This window comes from Macrobrachium nipponense, chromosome 12 (assembly GCF_015104395.2).
Source record: "Macrobrachium nipponense isolate FS-2020 chromosome 12, ASM1510439v2, whole genome shotgun sequence".
In the NCBI taxonomy this organism is placed as follows: Eukaryota; Metazoa; Arthropoda; class Malacostraca; order Decapoda; family Palaemonidae; genus Macrobrachium; species Macrobrachium nipponense.
In genome coordinates, this window is record NC_087205.1 from 63,190,854 (window position 1) to 63,209,580 (window position 18,727).

Here is an 18,727-nt window from a genome sequence, read left to right on the forward strand (position 1 = left end):
ACTACTAAATCTAAAGATATAAGAATCATTCAATTACAACTTAGGGTGATGTATATTACATATAAATATATTTAACATTAACTGCAAATCAGTATGAAGTTCATTTGCCTATATTTCAGTGTAATATACAACGAAGTACAATACCCAAACGAGTTTGCTAATCAATTTTATGTTTAAGTAAGGTGAACCACTGCAACAAGAATTATCTCACTTAGAATTATCTCACTTTCTAGAACAAAAATCTTGTTACCAGAGAAGACTAAAAATAATTTACGTTTCTAAGTGCTACATATATATATTATATATATATATATATATATATATATATATATATATATATATATATATATATAGAATGTTCTTCACGATCTAGACAAAATTTGGCACATGGCCGCTATCTAACCCAAAGAACATAATAGGGTAGGTTTGAAACCCGTACCCCCGTGACAGATAGACAGTTATAAAGATTTTGCTGGAACACCAACAACTCCTATGGAAGCCTTGCCATAAACCAGTTTAGTACATCCAAAAACTTTTTAAAAGTTTTGAAATACTGTTTATTCTACGATGTTGTGGTCATCATTAGTTATTGTTTGGAAATGACTTATACATAATTGATTAAGTAATTACTTATTAATGTCAGGAACGCCGGGAAATGAGGCGCTATTTTCATTATGTATCAGAGCCCAGTGAAAATATATTGAGAAAATAAATTGCCCCCTTTTTTTAACGGCATCATTCTCATTATTAGACATCAATATTAATTTAAATAATTTTTATTAGTGATAAATAATTATTATTATTTGACTGATAATGTCTGAGAATGTTATAAAGGGGATAAACGGGATGTAAGGATTCGGTTTTCCAAAGTGAGGCATTACTGGAATACCTCCCAACCCTTGGAAGTCATGACACGTGACGTCACTCAACCACAGTCCACACACAGTTTCCGCAGTCCACACTTCTCTAGTAAACTATATAGTCAGGTTACTGCATCCACCGAGAAAAAGGTAAGATAAGGTATTCGTATTTGAAGGTGTCAGATCTTGGACAGAAGCAGTCCGCACGGACTGCAAGGAACGTAACCGCGGATACGACATCCACTATTTCGCCGTGTTTAGTACTGGCTCCTTGGGGTTAATTACAGTCGTCCGAATAAATATTACTTAAAATTCTTGTTCAGTAGGTAAAACTACATATAAAAACTGCAACTGCCATAGTCTAGGCCGCCGCGGATAAGTACCCTAGATCTACCCAGATCTTAAATAAAGTGAAATGTGAAGGCATTTTGTTATTTTCATTCTTTTACACGAAATGTTTGAGTTAAAGTAAGAGCCTAGGACCTAAGGCCAACACCCTAACTTTAGGTTAAGTTCAAATGCAGTCATTTTTCTAGGTCATTTGCATATTCAGTTGTATAAGATTGCATGTAATGTCTGTATATGCAATTTTAGTGGTTATTCTCATTCCGTTTACGAAATGGAAGAGTTTCGGTAAGACCCTAGTACTAGGCCATTTGCATATTCAGTTACAATGGATTGTATGTAATATCTGTATAAGCAGTTTTAGTATTTATTTTTGTGGTTTTACAAGGAACAGAAAGAGTTTTGGCAAAAGCCTAGGACGTTGGGCCAGCACCCTAGTTTAGGGGTAAGTTCTTAGGCCATTTGCATATGCAATTGCATAAGATTGCATGTAACTTGTAAATATGCAGTTTCAGTACTTATTTCTGTCGTTTTACAAGAAATAGAAGAGTTTAGGTAAGAGCCTTTAACCTTAGGCCAGCACCCTAGCTTAGGCGTAAGCTAAAATACGGCCATTTTCTTTGGCCATTTGCATAATCAATTGTGTAGAGTTCCATGTAACTTCTATATATGCAATTTCAGTAGCTATTTTCATGGTTTTACACGAAATTACAGTGTTTAGGTAGGCTGTAAAGAACCTTAGGCTACCACCATATGTATGTATTGAAGTGGTCATATTAAATGTAATTTTCTTTAATTGCATAGAACTGCATGCAATATCTATACTTGAAGGCAACAAATCTTAATGCAGAATTTGAAGACAATTAGTTATTTTCATGGCTTTATACGAACTGGAAGAATTTAGGCAAGAGCCTAGGACCGTAGCTAAGGGTTAAGTTCAAATGCAGTCATGTTCTTAGTCCACTTGCATATTCAGTAGCATAGGATTCCATAGGGTTCCACGTAACATTTATACTTGCGATTTTTATAGGGATTTTTCTTTAAACTTTTACTTCGAAATATTTGAAGACGCCAGATTTTAGATAGTTAATTGTGATGGCATAATCTTTTAGAAAGTATCTGCTCAATTAAATAATGAAACTAAAATTTGTAAACCTTATAATAACAATGATCCAATAATTTTTCAGAAAATATGCCACCTAAGAAACGGCCTTCCATTGGGCAAAAGACTTCAAGAGCCAAAAGGAATGCAGCATACAGGGCGGTGGAAACATCAGAGCAGAGGGAGGCCAGACTGGAAGCCCAAAGGACAAGAGTTGCTGCATCCAGAGCAGCGGAAGTACAGAAACAGAGGGAGGCCAAACTGATAAATCTGAAGAATAGAGTAGCTGCATCTACATCAGCAGAGGGACCTTAACAAGAGGCAGGCCAGACTGTTAGTCCAGAGGACAAGAACTGGTACTTCCAGATCAGCAGAAGAAACTGAACAGAGGGAGGTCAGTATAGTTATTTTCTTGGCTTTACACAATATGGAAGAGTTTAGGTAGGGTGTCTTGAACCCGCCTAGGCTACCACCCTAGGTTATGGAAGTCTAGATTGGTCATATTAAATGCAATTTTCATATTCAATTGCATAGAATATCTATTTGAAAGAACCAAATCTTGAAGTGAAATTTGAATGCATTTAGTTATTTCCGTGCATTTACACAAAATGTTAGTTTAGGTTAGAGCCTAGGACCTTAGGCCAGCACCCTAGCTTAGGGGTAAGTTCAAATGCAGTAATTTACCTATAGCATTTGCCTATTCAATCACATGGGATTACGTACAACATTTGTACATGCGATTTTAAGTATTTTTCTTTTTACCCTCAAAATATTTAAAGGTGCCAAATTTTAGATAAAGTTAATTGTAAAGGCCTCATTTGGGCGAAATGATCAAATCTTCCAGTGTAAGACGTAACCTTTTTACATATCGGACATATTATCAAAATTTGGACCATCTAAACAAAATTAGTAAAAAGCATTTATGGATAAAGGTATTTTAAGCATATACATTTAGGGGCACTCCGCTGTCGTGTCGGGGGTGGGGCGGGGTTAGATAATTAAAAACGGTGAGAATTGAGTGGGATGGGGGTCATTTACTAATACTATACCCTTCCTAGCAGTCCGGCAATGACCAAACTTATGATAGAGCTTCTATTCGTCGGGCAGATTTCAGTTTTTTCAAACTTCATTCCTGGGGGGACAGAGATTTGGTCAAACGCTAGTCAAGTGCGACAGTTTGGCTTAAGTGAGCCATGTGGCCCCTGTCCTCGTACTAGTCTTATTTTTTTCAATTATAAGAATTTTCGAATAGAACCGTTATAGAAAAAAAACTTAATATCAATGGTATGTATTTTTGGTTTTATGCTTTTGGGCGTTTATTAGGAATTTTAAATTTTAATATGTAGTGATAATTGATTCCCATTCTTGCGAAGAATTTGAATTTATATTGGAATGGTCTGCAACTAAGTATTTATAATTGTTTTAATGGAGATTGGTTTGATTTGTTTTTTTCAATAACCAGATACAATTTTCGCCAAGAAACTGCTCCCAGCAGTATTAGGGTTCTTCAGCATTTCTTTGTAAATACCCAAATTCTTCTAATAAATTCTGCAATTTCCCCTTGTTTTAATGGAGATTGGTTTTAGTTGCTTTTATTAATAACTTGATAGAATCTTGACCAAGAAACCTCCCTAGCCATACACTCGGGTTCTTCAGCGTCACTGCGATTATCCAGAACACACTAATCAGTTCTGCAATCTCCTCAAGCTTGTTAGAGATTGGATGTTCTTCTCATAGGTATTTTTCCCTGGGCCATGGTCAGGCCGTCATTGGAAGCACAATTTTAATTTGATTATAACTTTGTTAGGTTTCCTTGATGTATATACCAAGCCAGTCTTCTTTTTTTTAATTTTGATTGGCCTTCTCGTCTGTTATTCATTCAAATGGTTTTATTCACTTAAGAAGACTGTGTATTATATATCCTTAGTTTCTGCAGAAATCACTATATATTTTAGTCATACTTGCATCATCTTGTTTTCCATATTCTTGCAAGTTGTAATATTTTATTGACTTTGTGAAAGGTCCTTATGAGGTGGTTTTATGGATAGGCGTTTGTAGAAGGATTCATTGTTCCTTTTGTGACTAAAGCAGTATTTGCTATATTTGCCCCTCAGGTTGTTAACATAATTCTCTCTCTCTCTCTCTCTCTCTCTCTCTCTCTCTCTCTCTCCTCTCAAGCAGCGGAAATCTTGCCAACAATTGTGAACAGGTTTATACAAAAATGCTAGAAGCTCAGAGAATCACTAGTTAATGATAGTAACAAATGTGTGTAATCTTGCTGCTGACTGAACTTTCTTGTAGGACTTCACATGTAAGCTTAGTGTTATTTTAAACCATGGTAAGTGAAGAGGTCGGAATCAGTAGGTCCACCACCTTGTAAGAAATCGTTGTTCTTCTTACTATATGCCTTTTACAAATAAATTTGGTTGAGTGCAATGTTTTAAGGATAAAACTTTTGAATTATGCAATAGTGAACACTGTAACATTACTTTTAAAAGTAAACAACAACAATTAAAAGTAAACAACAACAACAAAAGTAAACAAACAACAACAAAAATTCAGTGTGGCATGATTTCCTGCCACTGGGCATTGGTGTGAACAGATTTACGCCCTAACTCGAATTTTCATTAAAAAATTTCATAATATTTGCATTTCTATAACTAAACACTCCTTCATAAACAGCACACTTGTAATAATAGGTCCTTATAAATTTATATATAAATGTGTACTTTGAGCATATTAGTATACATTTGAACAGGCATTTTAAAGTACATATACATATATATATATATATATTTATATATATTTATATATATATTATATTATATTATTTTTTATTTTATATATATATATTATATTAAATTATTTATATTTTTTATAATTATATTATTTTATTTTATATTTTTATATTATATTATTATATATATATATATTATATTATATTATATGATTATATTTATTTATTTTTTATTTATTTTATTTTTTATTTTTTTATATATATATATATTATTATTTATTATATATTTTTATTTCTTTTCTTTCTTTGTGTGCGTGCATTTGTGTATGTGTGTGTGTACCGAAATGATAAATTTTGGTCCTTGTAAAATATAATCCTGTGACCTTCTGCAAATTTCCTCCGTAGCTAGGGAGTTGTAAGTCAGTGCACCGCATGGATTCATTGAGGTTCTTTTCTGCGTCCCTTCTGTCCCTAGCTGCAAAATCTTCCATCTGACTCCCAGTCCTTTCTAATTGGTTCATAGTGAAACTTCTTGAAACCCTGGCAATTGTTCGACAATACAGTCACCTCTCAATTAACGCGAGGGTTATGATACTGGAGAGCGTGTGTTAATTAAAAATGTTATTTAAACATTTAAACATTTTTTTCCATAAGAAGTAACAGTAATAAGGGGGGTTACGTTCCTGGACTTGGGGAACTCTGTACTGCATTATTAATATAATATACTATGCAGGTTGGAGATAAAGAAAAACAGAACAAAATCTTTAGCTTTATTAGTATATACATACAGTGCACTGTGCTATGTCTTTGTTGACGTTCGTCATCTGCAGCACGCGCCACCCTACTCCTTGGCTGTCCCTCCTCAGCCCCTCGCTCGTTCTCTTCCCAACTCTCTCGTCTTCTGATTCTTCTTCTGATTACTTTTCTGATTTATATTTTGTTTTTCCCCCTGTGGTCTTGGGGTTTATTTGAAAAATTGCTTCAATTTGGTCTGTGTTGCCTTCTTCCTGTTCTGTAGCATAAAGGTGGGTACACACGTGAGAGCCGAACATTGTATGTGTAACTGAGTTACGCATATATGGTTACAAGGTGTCAAAATGTTGAGGACGAACCATAACCACGTTAAGCACGTAGCTTCATTGCATTCCACTGTGATCATCAGTCTGTCCGGGTTGTTTACCGACGATGGCCACCATGCAAGTAGCAGCTGCCCCATATATTTATACACATTATTTAACGAAGATGAAGCGAAATAAAAGAAGATGGTGGCAATCAAGGTTATATACTAGAAGGGTAGAATACAGTGGTCGGGAATTACTCACTGACACGAGATTCCAAGAAGTTTCTGGCCACAGTAGTCTTTTCTTCGTAATAACTAATAAATTGAAGGACCTCTTCCTCACTCCAATCAAACCTGATAGACATAAACGTACTGACTGACCAAAACAAGGGACTACTATGAACGGTCTTGTTCATAGTCGGTGTTAACAAGTTCAGCAACCTCTGTTGATACGCGTGTAATACAGGTCCCATCCACACATTGCATAACGTGCAAAGAGACCTCCCTTTGATTCGGGGCCCAAAAACCGACAATTACCGGGAGGAGGACGAACGGAGCCTCGAACCTCGTGGGTTCGGGTTCGAGGAACCGTCCACACTTGTGTTTTTTATTTTTTTTACAAGAATTGGTTACAATACAAGGTTCAGTTCGCACGTGTGTACCCACCTTTATGGTGTAGCAATTTATGTCACCCTTCACCTTTCTTGCTACAGTTGCGCTTCTCGTAATGTAAGAATCATTCACCTCCAGGATGTCAAGTCCTTCCCAAATTCTCTGCTTCGCATCCTGGAGGTTCTTTGTTGTCAACATTTTTCCTGGTGGTGGTGAAGAAGTTGCAGCTGCCTGTTGCTCGGCTGCCTCTTCCGGTAGATGATGATGATGCATGGGTGATTTGAAAACAATGCTTGGGTGCCATTTCGCGTTAAATCGAAATTTTCACGTGTTTTAAACATTCTAAAATATTTTCTAGCACGTGTTAAACATGCGTTAATTGAGAGGTGACTGTACTAGTGAACTGGAGCAGACATTGAGTATGGCATCATTGATGCATCCTTCACCAAAGATGCCATCAAACCTGGACTGATAATGCAGAATATGCTTCCTCAATATCCTTGTTGGTTGAGCAATCGAAAGTGTATCCAATTAGTCAGATGACTGGGATAGGGCTAAAGCTACAACTTTCTGCAAGGCAAGTAACACACTCCTTCCTTTCTTGCGTGCTTCTAATTCAGGGATTTCTGCTAACAATTTGTCATTTAATCTGGATGAGGCAATGCCCAGTTGTTCCAGGCATCGCTGGTATAATTGGGTATGTCTGTAAGAGGAAATATGGCAGGACCATAAGAATTCAAGCTAGTTTCAATGGTATAATTAACCAGCTCTGATAGAACCAGTGGATCTACATACATATGGTTCTTCACTGTGACATTGTTCTTTTTCAGTATTTCTAAGATGGGACCTCTCCCTATTGTAAAGGCCAGTGAGACATACAAGATGGTATTTCAGCTCTTATGGAATTGCATCACCTAGTTTTGCAAGTAATTTACCATCAAGTGTGTGAGCGCACTCATGTAGTCTCTTGTTGAGATTCGTGGTCAGTAATTGTCGAAGATCTGATGCAGGGGCCACATTTTCACAAAAATGCATGTTTCATTGTCGTGGCTCATTTGATGCTGTTTGGCATGCTTTATCAATGGTTCACTACCCTCAACTGTAGATCTTCACTTTCTAGCATGATCAAGTTTTGCATTATTAAACATGACCCTACAGCTCTAGTGGTATTTTCTCATGTTTTGTCAGTGTTGCCTCTTTGACTCTGCCTTCATCCAGCCATGCTGGGTCAAAGTTAAGCAGAATTTCACCAATCTCTTAGAACAGTAGTCGAAATCATTATGTACCCATCATGTTCAAGATTATGATGTACATAGGCCAAGGCTGAAGTTAGACAGTTTTTCTTGTCTTCCTGGCAAAGCCAACATTTAATCCAGTCAGTCTTCCTTTTGCCTGTATTGAATTTACACTTGCCATTATGAGCGCTTGACTAAGGTAGGGGGCTACTCTTTTACCACCTTAATCAGATATGCACTAGGTTCGATCACCCTACACCTAGTCTGATCATTCATGCAGTGCCATTTAAGTCCTGTGTGATTTGTACAACATCCAATTAAGTACCTGAACAAGCCATGTAGAGCCCCACTTACTCTTGGCTCAGGTCTCCCACACTGGCACCTGCTGTCAATTCAGGATGCTGTCTAACTAGATGTGCCTACTATATAATATATATATATATATATATATATATATATATATATTATATATATATATATATATATATATATATATATACATATACACTTTCTACCAGCTAATTGATATGGGTTTATTAGACAGCATTTGGGACGCTAAACTACTAAACTACACTAAAGAATAGCTGGGTACAGCATTAAGTAAAGCAAGATTAGCTGACACTGAACCCCATGTGAGTTGCACAGCAGTGAAGTCACCAATGTGCCATGGTTGTGCGCTGACATTCACTCTTTTGAACTAAAATTGAAAATAAAACCACCACCTAAATTATATATATAGACTTGTAATTGATTCTATTGATCAGGGAAACATTTTTCCATGCCCACTGAATCCTGAGACGCGATTATTTGAGCTTTTTGGCTGCCATATTGGATGCCATGTTTAATTATATACGCTATGTGAAATCTTTTATGTCTTAAGCTCTTCAATAACCATGAAAAAAAAATGTCCAGGATCTTTGTTGCCTTAAAAACGAAGGTCTGAATTACGTGGCCTTATGCTTTCCTACGTTGCTGGTCATTTACCTTCGACCTTGTGCAAATTCCTCCCGTTGGGAGGTTAAAAGCACCAGAGCTCTTCTGCGGTCCACCGCAGGCATCACTTAAGGTACTTTGCTGTATTCAATCAGGCCCTAGCTGCAACTCCTTTCATTCGTTTTTACTGTACCTCCAGTCATATTCTCTTAATTCCATCCTACATTCTATCCTTTGCTAACAGTTGATTCATAGGACTGCAAAGTTTTACTCCTTTACGCCTTGCTAATGCGATTACTGGCAGTTTCCATTTCAGCGCTGAATGACCTCATAGGTCCCAGTTCTTGGCCTTTGGCCCAGGCTCTATATGCTATTCTATTCCACTCATTCCAGTCAGGCAGTTGCTGGCGTTCCTTCCCTTCTGATTTGGATACTTGTCACAGCTGCATTTTGATGTTTCAACACTTATGAATGCATATCACCCGCCCCCCTCTCTCTCTCTCTCTCTCTCTCTCTCTCTCTCTCTCTCTCTCTCTCTCTCTCTCTCTCTCTCTCTCCGTATCCAAAATTACCTGTTCGTTTTGTCCGAAGCCAGATAAGATTTCTATTAGCCGACTGTGGCACGTTAATGCCTGTTTTTTTTTTTTAACTTTTTTTTTTTTTTTTTTTTTTTTTTCTTTTTTTTTTTTTTTTTTTTTTTTTTTTTTATTCAAAAATAATTAAAACATATGCAACATTATTGACGTTTTAGCAAAATACAAATAAATTATGACATCAAATACAAAGTCAAACATTTGTCAAATCCAGATTTCCTTTTCAAAATTAGCATTGTCCAGATAATTAATTGTTACAATTTTGTACACATAAGATACCTGGGCGACCAAAACTTAATTTTACAGTAAATTTACAATATCTGTACATGTCAAAGTTTAATACCCGTACTGTGTGTGTGTTTTTTTTACGGAAAACATTCACAGTACAAATATTCAACAGACACTTACCTGAAAGGAAAACTATTTAAAACTCATACTCCAAACATTTTTGACAAACTTCTTATGTATACCGTTTTTAATAACTAACGGTCAAAGCAGAATTCAGTTTTGACGAATGGTAATTCTCTGATAAAATTTTTTTATTCTGCTGACCCAAACTTCAGAAAGATACCCTGTAACCAACAATAACGTACTGTTAGTCACCTTCCGTTTTCTATTCGTAAAATACATTAGGTTGTTTATAAAACAGTCTAGTGCTATGTTACAAGTGTCATGCAACATTTTTTGGAAATACCACAAAACAGGTCTTAACTGAACGCAAAAGTAAAACGTGTAAGATATATTCTGTTTACTCTTTTCCATATAATACTCTAGTTATAGAGAAGATACTGCTCTTCAATCTTCGGTGCAGCGCTAGGTTTTAAATATGGGTAAATCCGAAACTCCGAAATGGCAATCGAAAAAAAACGGAGAACAGTATGCATATTCTCGTAGAACAGGAGTGTCAAACATGGAGTTTATCCTCATTTTGCAATATGCTCACTCAGTCCTATATTTTTAACCGCTCGTAATGGCCGTACAACTAAAAAGCGACAGAGCTTTAGAATAACTATCAACCATTCCTAGACCACCTTCAAATTTACTTAAACATGGTGTCTTTCTTCGAGTTAGGCAATACATACCTTTCCAAAGATAATTAATTATACATTAATTTATTTCAGAAACATACTTCTGTGTAGGTGGAACAGTATGCGCCACTAGAACACCTTTGACAGCAGCAATGAATTGATAAGTATACCCTGCAGAGAAATTGTTAACGGTCGGACACACATCATATTTACTCTTACCTTAATTTTATATACCAACAATTTCAAAGTCTCATCACAAGTTTCCTCAAACACCGTATTGTATACAATACCAAGGATTTTTAGGCGGGCTGTAGTTTTTTTTTTTTTTTTTTTTTTTTTTTTTTTTTTTTTTTTTTTTTTTTTACTCGTACCTGTTGCAACTTTAAATGTATTTATTACCTTGTATCATCCATAAAGAGACAAATCTATAGACATAAAAACATAGATATCATCAGCAAAACCTGATAGTTTTACGTTTTTCACATTGGGAAGACTCGGTGTAGTTTTGTTCGGGGTTGACGCTCTAGACAAAAGGCTCTTGAAACAGACAAAGGCGCATAGACAAGGGTCAGCCTTGTCTCTCTGAGTGGTTCACACGAAAGGAATCCGTCAGAATACCATTTATGCATATACTGCTCTCACAGTTTTTATACAATATTTTTTATTTGAATACAATATTTTTATCATGTCAATAAATCATCGAGGAAAACCAAATTTACACAATACCTGATACAAAAGTCTAAATGTATTCCTTGTCAAAAGCCTTCGCCCATTCGAGACTTAGTAACAAGACATATCCTTATTTGCATCTTGTGCATAGAAAAACAAATCCCTAATGGTATTACTGCAGTTTATTGTTGACCTACCCGGAACAGCGCAGCATTGTCCATCTGATATAACCTCTGGCATTGCATTAAGGAGTATATTTTCCAACACCTTTGCAAACACTATAGTTTGCATTAAGCAACATAACTGATCTCCAATTTTCTAGATCAGTCTTGTCTCCCTGTTTAGAAACTAACTTAATACCACCTTTGTTTTACGTTAATGACATAGATCCAGCTACATTTATATATCTCAGCATGTCAAGAAACTCATCTTTTATGACTCCCCAGAACTTTTTTTTTCTTCTTTTTTTTCAGAGGATAACCCATCACAACCGGGAGATTTATTGTTGCACATACTTTTAATCACGCGCCGCACTTAGTCTTCCTGAAGCTTGTCACCTAAACCTTCCATCTTCGGCGATCAACAATCAGCAGACAGAAAATAAAAAAGTAATCCATCAAATATTTGTTACCCTCTGCATAGGTCAACACCTCTTCAAAACGTTTTTTTTTTTTTTTTTAAGCGATTAAGACACTTTCTGTATTTTCAAACACACCCATCTTTCGAAACTATTTTGGAAATCTATACTCACTACCTCCATACTTCTCCCCGCCCAACAAGCATGCAGACACCTTTTCACCTTTAACAAAATCGTCAACTATCGCCCTTACTTTTATTCCCTCCAAAATATCATCCCGAATCCTACTGATCCTCTGCTTTATCAATTGTATACATTCGAATTTGGTACCAGTGCGGTAATGGATGTCATACAACTGCCTCAAACGCACCTGCAGTAATTTCAACAAACTATATTTCTCATTTGATCATGTTTTACTCCGTGTAACAAAAAACCGTTTACTTTCCAGTTTACCCATTCCCATTAGAATTGTGTGTTTACAAAGCGACTTCTGAATAATTCCAGATCCTCCTAAGATTTCTTAAAAATCTCAACAATGTTTTCAGTTTCTAACAATTGCACATTTAATTAACAAATCCATTAATCTATTTTACTTTGATCTACCTTTAGTTTTAAAACCACCATATTGTGATAAGAGAAATATATTTATATTTTTTTAATTTTATTATCTACATACAATATTTACAATAGTTCTTTACAATGAAATTAGCAAGGCTTGGTTCTACTAAATAAATAACAGTGCATAGGATTTTGTTATTTTATAAGCATTATCAAATTAATTTCATATTTTTGTATCGCATGCACTTCATCCTGTTTACACGGCCTTTTATATTTTCAGGCAATAGTTTTGTGTTTCTGCATAACCACATAATTGTCATAACAGAACACAGGAATAAGATACATATATTTTTGACTCGAAGATCTTTACAATTTAAATCAAAATATAAAACCCTGATATTATTCTTAGGCTTAAAACCACTAATAGCCTCAGTTCTACTGAAGAACCAATCAAATATAGGTCTGCTTCTCTTAGAAAAATAAAAGTGAATTCCACTTTCTATCATATTACAATTGCACTTTCCATCATATTACAGTGATCGCATAAATTATTTCCAGGCATTAATACATGTAGATATTTATATATTAGGTCTTTATCAAAAATACTTATAAATAGTATACTCTCATGACAGTTTACCCATATTAGTTTCCAGTTAAAATGAGATTTTAATTCAACACTAATATGTAGGTATACTTTTATTAGTGAAAAATGGAACAATATCTTACTGGGAATTATTGGAAGCATTGGACAATCTATATAAGTATCTACTCCATCCAAAATAATACAATGATAAGGACTTGGATGGTTACCTACGAAACATGCACTTCCCTGGGAATCAATTTCACCAATCTTCAAGAAAATATATTAACAAATATTAGACACCCTTACTACCTATATAAGTTTTCAGAAAAGATTTGTTTAATAATGCAAAGGCTTTGGTAACATAGTCAAACATAGTCAAACCTCCTTCCCTCTTTTCCTTATGCACAGTAGTTCTTTTTATTAGTTCAATCTACCATTCCATAAATATTTGAAACCATTCTTTCCAGCATGTTCCCGTAACTATGGCTTAAGGGATAAAGGTGGCCAACATACCAAAGTTTTGCTAGTAAACAGGTATATTAATATAAGGAGACCTGTGAAAAATTGTTGATTTTCTACCAAAGAGCATTTTACTTTGACACACTAGCGCATTTATCCCCTTATTCCAGTTATGTTTTATCGTAAACTGATAATTGTTGCAATGAAAAATTCCCAAAGTATGTAAATACACGGTTTCCTTTTTTATCCAATCAAAGGCCATACAGTTTTAAATTTCCATTTCCCGATACCATAAATTCTAGATTTTCTATTTCTATTACTTTTGCTTCCAGTTCCCTTTTCAAATTCTCCAACTATTCTATCGATTTCTAAACTATTTGTGTTTGCATAACCAATGGCTTTGACCGTAAAACCATCAGGCAGGGATAGTGGTGTAACAGAGTTATTTGCGTTTAAGGCTACATAAAAAGGTTCCTGGTATATAGCATACATCATCATACTCTGAGGGCACCCTTGTCTTACCGATCTAGATACTGCGAAAAATTCACCAATTACGTTATTTATAAATATGAGCACTGCATTTTCGTACCAAATTTTAATCCAACCAACGAATTTTTCCCCAAGTTCAATTTTACTAATTTTAGCAGAAATTTTACATTTACCATATCAAATGCTTAGCACTAATCAAGTTTAAAAAATGCTGCCTCCTTTTCATTCTCATTAACATATTACATAATATCCCTTATAAGCATATTACATTGTACAATATTTCTTCCACGAACTGAGCAGTATTGAACATAATATTTTTCTCCATTACTAATTCATTCTTTCAGCTAGTAATTTCGCAATAATCTTATAATCTACACAGAGGAGGGAAATGGCTTCCAATTTTTCAAATCTTTCCCATCACCATCTTTCTTTATATTTGTGATTATACCCTTATATTGAGAACCCCATAATTTCAATACCTGGAGTTAGATTCTTTAAAAATTTGTCCCTTGTACGAAATATTTCTTTCTTTTCAAACTCATGTTCTATTAATTCTCTGTCAGCATCATCCAGTTTACTTTCTATATATTCTAAAATTCATGTTTGCATATCTTGATCTCCTGTATCACAAGAGTCTGAGTAAAACAGCAAACAAGACTGAATGGCTGGAAGGGACCGTATTTCAGTAACCCACACATCATTTTCTTAACTTGCCGTTCTCGTTGTTTACCTGTTAAGTATTTTGACATTTTATCGCCACATTGTATGTCTTTAAATCTTGTTCTTATATTAACACCTTCATTCAATTCGTCCATAATTGTTTGAATTCTACTTTTAATTCTCTTTATTTCTTCCATATCACGGGCTCCCTGTCTGGTAAGCAGTTTCATGTAAGGACCTTTGTCTATTTTCAAGAATATTCATCATCTCTTTTTCTTTTTCATACTACCCAATTGACTATAAAATTCCTTAACTTTAATTTTTACTAGTTTCTCTCACCATTCAAGCATGGAATCATATTACCTCTCTTCCATTTTAGCCAATGGTCTTTAAAATCCTCCTTAACTCCTGAATCCTCAACAAGAGAAACGTAAGTTTCCAATAGGATTTTCCAAATTGTAACATATCTCATTTAACATATAAAAAAAAAATGATACTGCTACAATATTTTAACATTTCACATTTGCGATTAAGTCAGCCATGTATATTCTATCTAATCTTGCAGCTTAATTTTTCTCAAATGTTTATTCAGGAACTTTTTGGGATTTGTAGATCATTGTTTCGAAACACTGACAATTTGCTTTCACGTATTTGAAAAATTTGAACTTTTTAATTCTGAAGAATCCCTATTATTGATAATACGATTCCAATCAGCTCCAACAATACATCTACGTACATTGTTTTGCATATGAGGAAGTATAACTTCCTCAAAAAAATCATCTCTTTCAGCCGGACAATTCGCCCCCAGAGGGTGCAGAAATAGACACATTAATCTCTTCTCCTTGAATGTTTACCCTAATCATACTTAGTCTAGAGCTAATATGTTTATAAGTGCTTATTATTGTAGCATTTAATTTCTTATCATTATTGCAGATCCACCCCTAATATTCAGAACGTCATAATAATTTAACAAATAGGTAATATGTTCTTGTAACAAAACGATATCAATATTATGATACATAAAAAAGTATTCAAATTAATTCTGTCTCTTTACATCTGAAAGCCCATTTATTTTAGGTTATCTTTTGGTTCATACCTTGTTTCATGCAATGGTATTTCTATTTTTCTCCTTTTTGTATTTACCCTCTTTGCTTTTGCTACTGCTTCAGCATTACGACTTAGAACTAATTTTTTTTTCTAAATATGTACCAATTTCCATTCTTACGGGTTACAAGGCAACTCGGAATCTTCTGATTCTGTACCATCACTATCATCCATGCATTCAGATTTAGTAGGAATTCCCTCTTTTAAATTTAGTCTCCCTTTGGTGACTAAAGTATTTTTTGCACTCGAGATCTGATTTGGATTTAAACCCTCCTTTTGGACCGTATCCTCCTAGGAATCCTCCTCTTCCATATTCATTCCAGATGCAATCTCTCTTTCCCCGTCCCCATAGACATGCACGTCAACAGCAGTTATACCCTTCACTATTCCATCTTCATAGTAGCTTCCTTTTAATACTACATTATCAGTATTATACATCTGGTCGTCGTCCTTTGCAGTACATGTAGTCTTCCATTCCACTTATACTAGGTTGCAACCTTATTATCTGGTCATCATCAGCTTTGTCATTATTTCCCTTTTCATTATTTTCTGTTAGTAATTCATAATTATTACTAATATTTACTTCATTAGATGTATTATTTCTTCCATTACCTTTTTCGGTATTTTTCACGCTCTCTGCAAACCATTTACTTGCGCCAAACTCACCTCTGTCATCAACCATTTCCTTGTTTCCTCTTCCTAGAATTTCGTCGGCACTATCATTATTTTCCTTTCCATACTTTATCTTTGGGTCTACAGATAAAATTTGGTAGTTTGCGGATTTCGAGTTTAAGGGAGGAAATTTATCAGTATTTATTATGTTTACTTTACCTCTTAAATTAGTATTGCAATCTGCTGCAATGTGCCCTGTAAAACCGCATTTAATGCATGTTCGTATTTGCCCTTGGTATTGAAACAGCATTGAGATCCCTCTGTAGATAAGTGAGGAGGGAATTGGTTTCCCCAGCTTCATCAATGCAGTCCAGTTTCCCGTCATTTTTCCTAAAATCGTGTATTTCTAAAATCGTACATTATACACCTGACCATACTCTTCAAGAATATTTGAAATGTATTCTACATTTTAAATGGGACATTCTTCACTGTAACAACAGTCTTAGTACTACTCAGATTAATGATTTGAATATTTACCTTCCTTCCATCCAAAGAAATTATATGTTCACTATAGTACTTCATAATTTTTTCGAATGTTTTATTGGCTGTGACTTCTAGTTTGATAACTATTTTATCACTATGAATAACTTACTGCACGCCATAAATTTCTTCTTAACCCTGAATAGGTAACTTTATACTTATTGTAACATGACAAGTAACCTGGGGTACTTTAGACCCAACATAGAAAAATATATGTCAAAATTACTCAAAATCTTGTATTGCATTTTTTAAGGAATTGCATCACTCAATAACCAAACTTCTATTTTATGATGAAAAAAGACATTTTTAGTCCAAAAGTAATTATAAAAATTAAATAAAAATTTTTTATTTTTTCTAATATTTACAAAAATTTATTTTTTCAATTCAGGTGAAAAATTTTTTGCAATCTGTTATTGCATATGAGTATAATTCAAATGATCAAAACCATCCAAAGCACATTTTACCTATGAGTCTTATAGAGTGTCTGAAAATACTATATTTTTTTCTAGATTACAAGAATTTTATTGATAGAACAACTGCAGCATTCTATGAACATATTACAATGTAAAATAAAATATAATTGTTCTTAAGAAAATACATTAAATAACTCGATGAAGAGCATTAAGGGAGAAAATTTTGTTCATTAGCATTCAAGACATGAGGAAAAGCTGTGGTCACTACAAATAAATAAGACGATGGCAAACGAGGGAGATAGATTTAGTTTTCCTATCAGTTTTACGGGGGCTTAGAGCACACCTTTTCTTTGTCTTAGGCCCCCTTCAGTGGTAGCAGGAGTGACTGGAGTACTCATATTGAAAACATCTTTGATGATGGAAATAACCTGCCGAGGCACCCTTTCTCTCATCAGTCCTTCTTGGGCCCATGGCTTCACGAGACTTGAATCTACTTTTTGCATGAAAACTCGTCTTTTAAGTAACAATAGGCCGAGTTGGCTATCACAAATGGGCCGACTTGGCACTGGCGATGGGCCGAGTTGGTTACATTGAATGGGCCGAGATGGTTATGGGCCGAGTTGGACCTATACCTTATAGACCCCGTGCATGTTTACATTAATGGTAACATTAGTAACGAAGCTTACCACAAAGTAAATATGAACACTAATGTAATGATACACCTTACTCCTTCAAGGTCTTGAGTCAAACTAACAATATCGGAAATCCTAGCTGGCTACTAGCATATTCAAGGATCCCAAAGCACCAACAGTGTAAAGTTGGAAAGTGGTGGGGTGCAGGTTGCCTATTAAGGGTAATATATTAGGAGTCTACTTATTATTTTGAGTGTGTCATCTATATACTGGTTTTTTCTTGCCCAAGTTAAAGAATACCAAAGGCATCAGTGCGTTTTGAATAAGTCACCCATTTTAGTGACGTAAAAAGTTGGTATTAGTCAATTTCTGTCGGTCCTACTGTTGCCATGGTAACATGGGATGTCACCATGGCAACCGTGAACCAGGTGACAGGGGATCCTTTCCCAGAATGGCTCTTGAATTCAGAAATCTAAACTTCAAAGCCACAATGCACCTTATCACTCACAATTCACCATTTTCACATATCTCGGGGATACACAAGGCACTAAAGCTTCCTAAGGCAATATCGTCACGTTCTCCTTCGTCAAAAATCCCTTTGAAATATGGGATTAAGGACAGAGCAAAACATAACCTGAATTACTAGTCTCAAGTCAGGGCTGCCAACCAAGGTGTATTCTGGAATTCCGCCCGAGAATCGGTAATTATCATTCAGCTTCAGTTGATTAATGAGTGCTATTAAGGCCTATTATACCTAATTATTGTTAACACTACTACAATCTCTTATGGTTGTCACACAGTTAAAATCTAGCCTCATGATCAGGGAGGTTGAGTTGTCTTAAAAAGAACAGTACTTCATTTCGAAAAAAAAAATCCTCTCATTTTTTTTACCTTTTTCGTTCCTGCAGGAGCATAAACGTTAACCA

At 35.0% G+C, this 18,727-nt stretch overlaps 1 long non-coding RNA gene across 1 annotated transcript in view; it reads left to right on the forward strand.

Moving 5' to 3' along the window:
• Nucleotides 1-874: 874 nt before the first annotated feature.
• Nucleotides 875-18,727, forward strand: part of LOC135225008 (uncharacterized) — a 22,309-nt gene continuing 4,456 nt past the window's right edge. The window contains exons 1-2 of the long non-coding RNA XR_010316871.1: nucleotides 875-1,010; nucleotides 2,393-2,701. This is a non-coding gene — a long non-coding RNA (uncharacterized LOC135225008). The remainder of the gene's footprint in view (nucleotides 1,011-2,392; nucleotides 2,702-18,727) is intronic.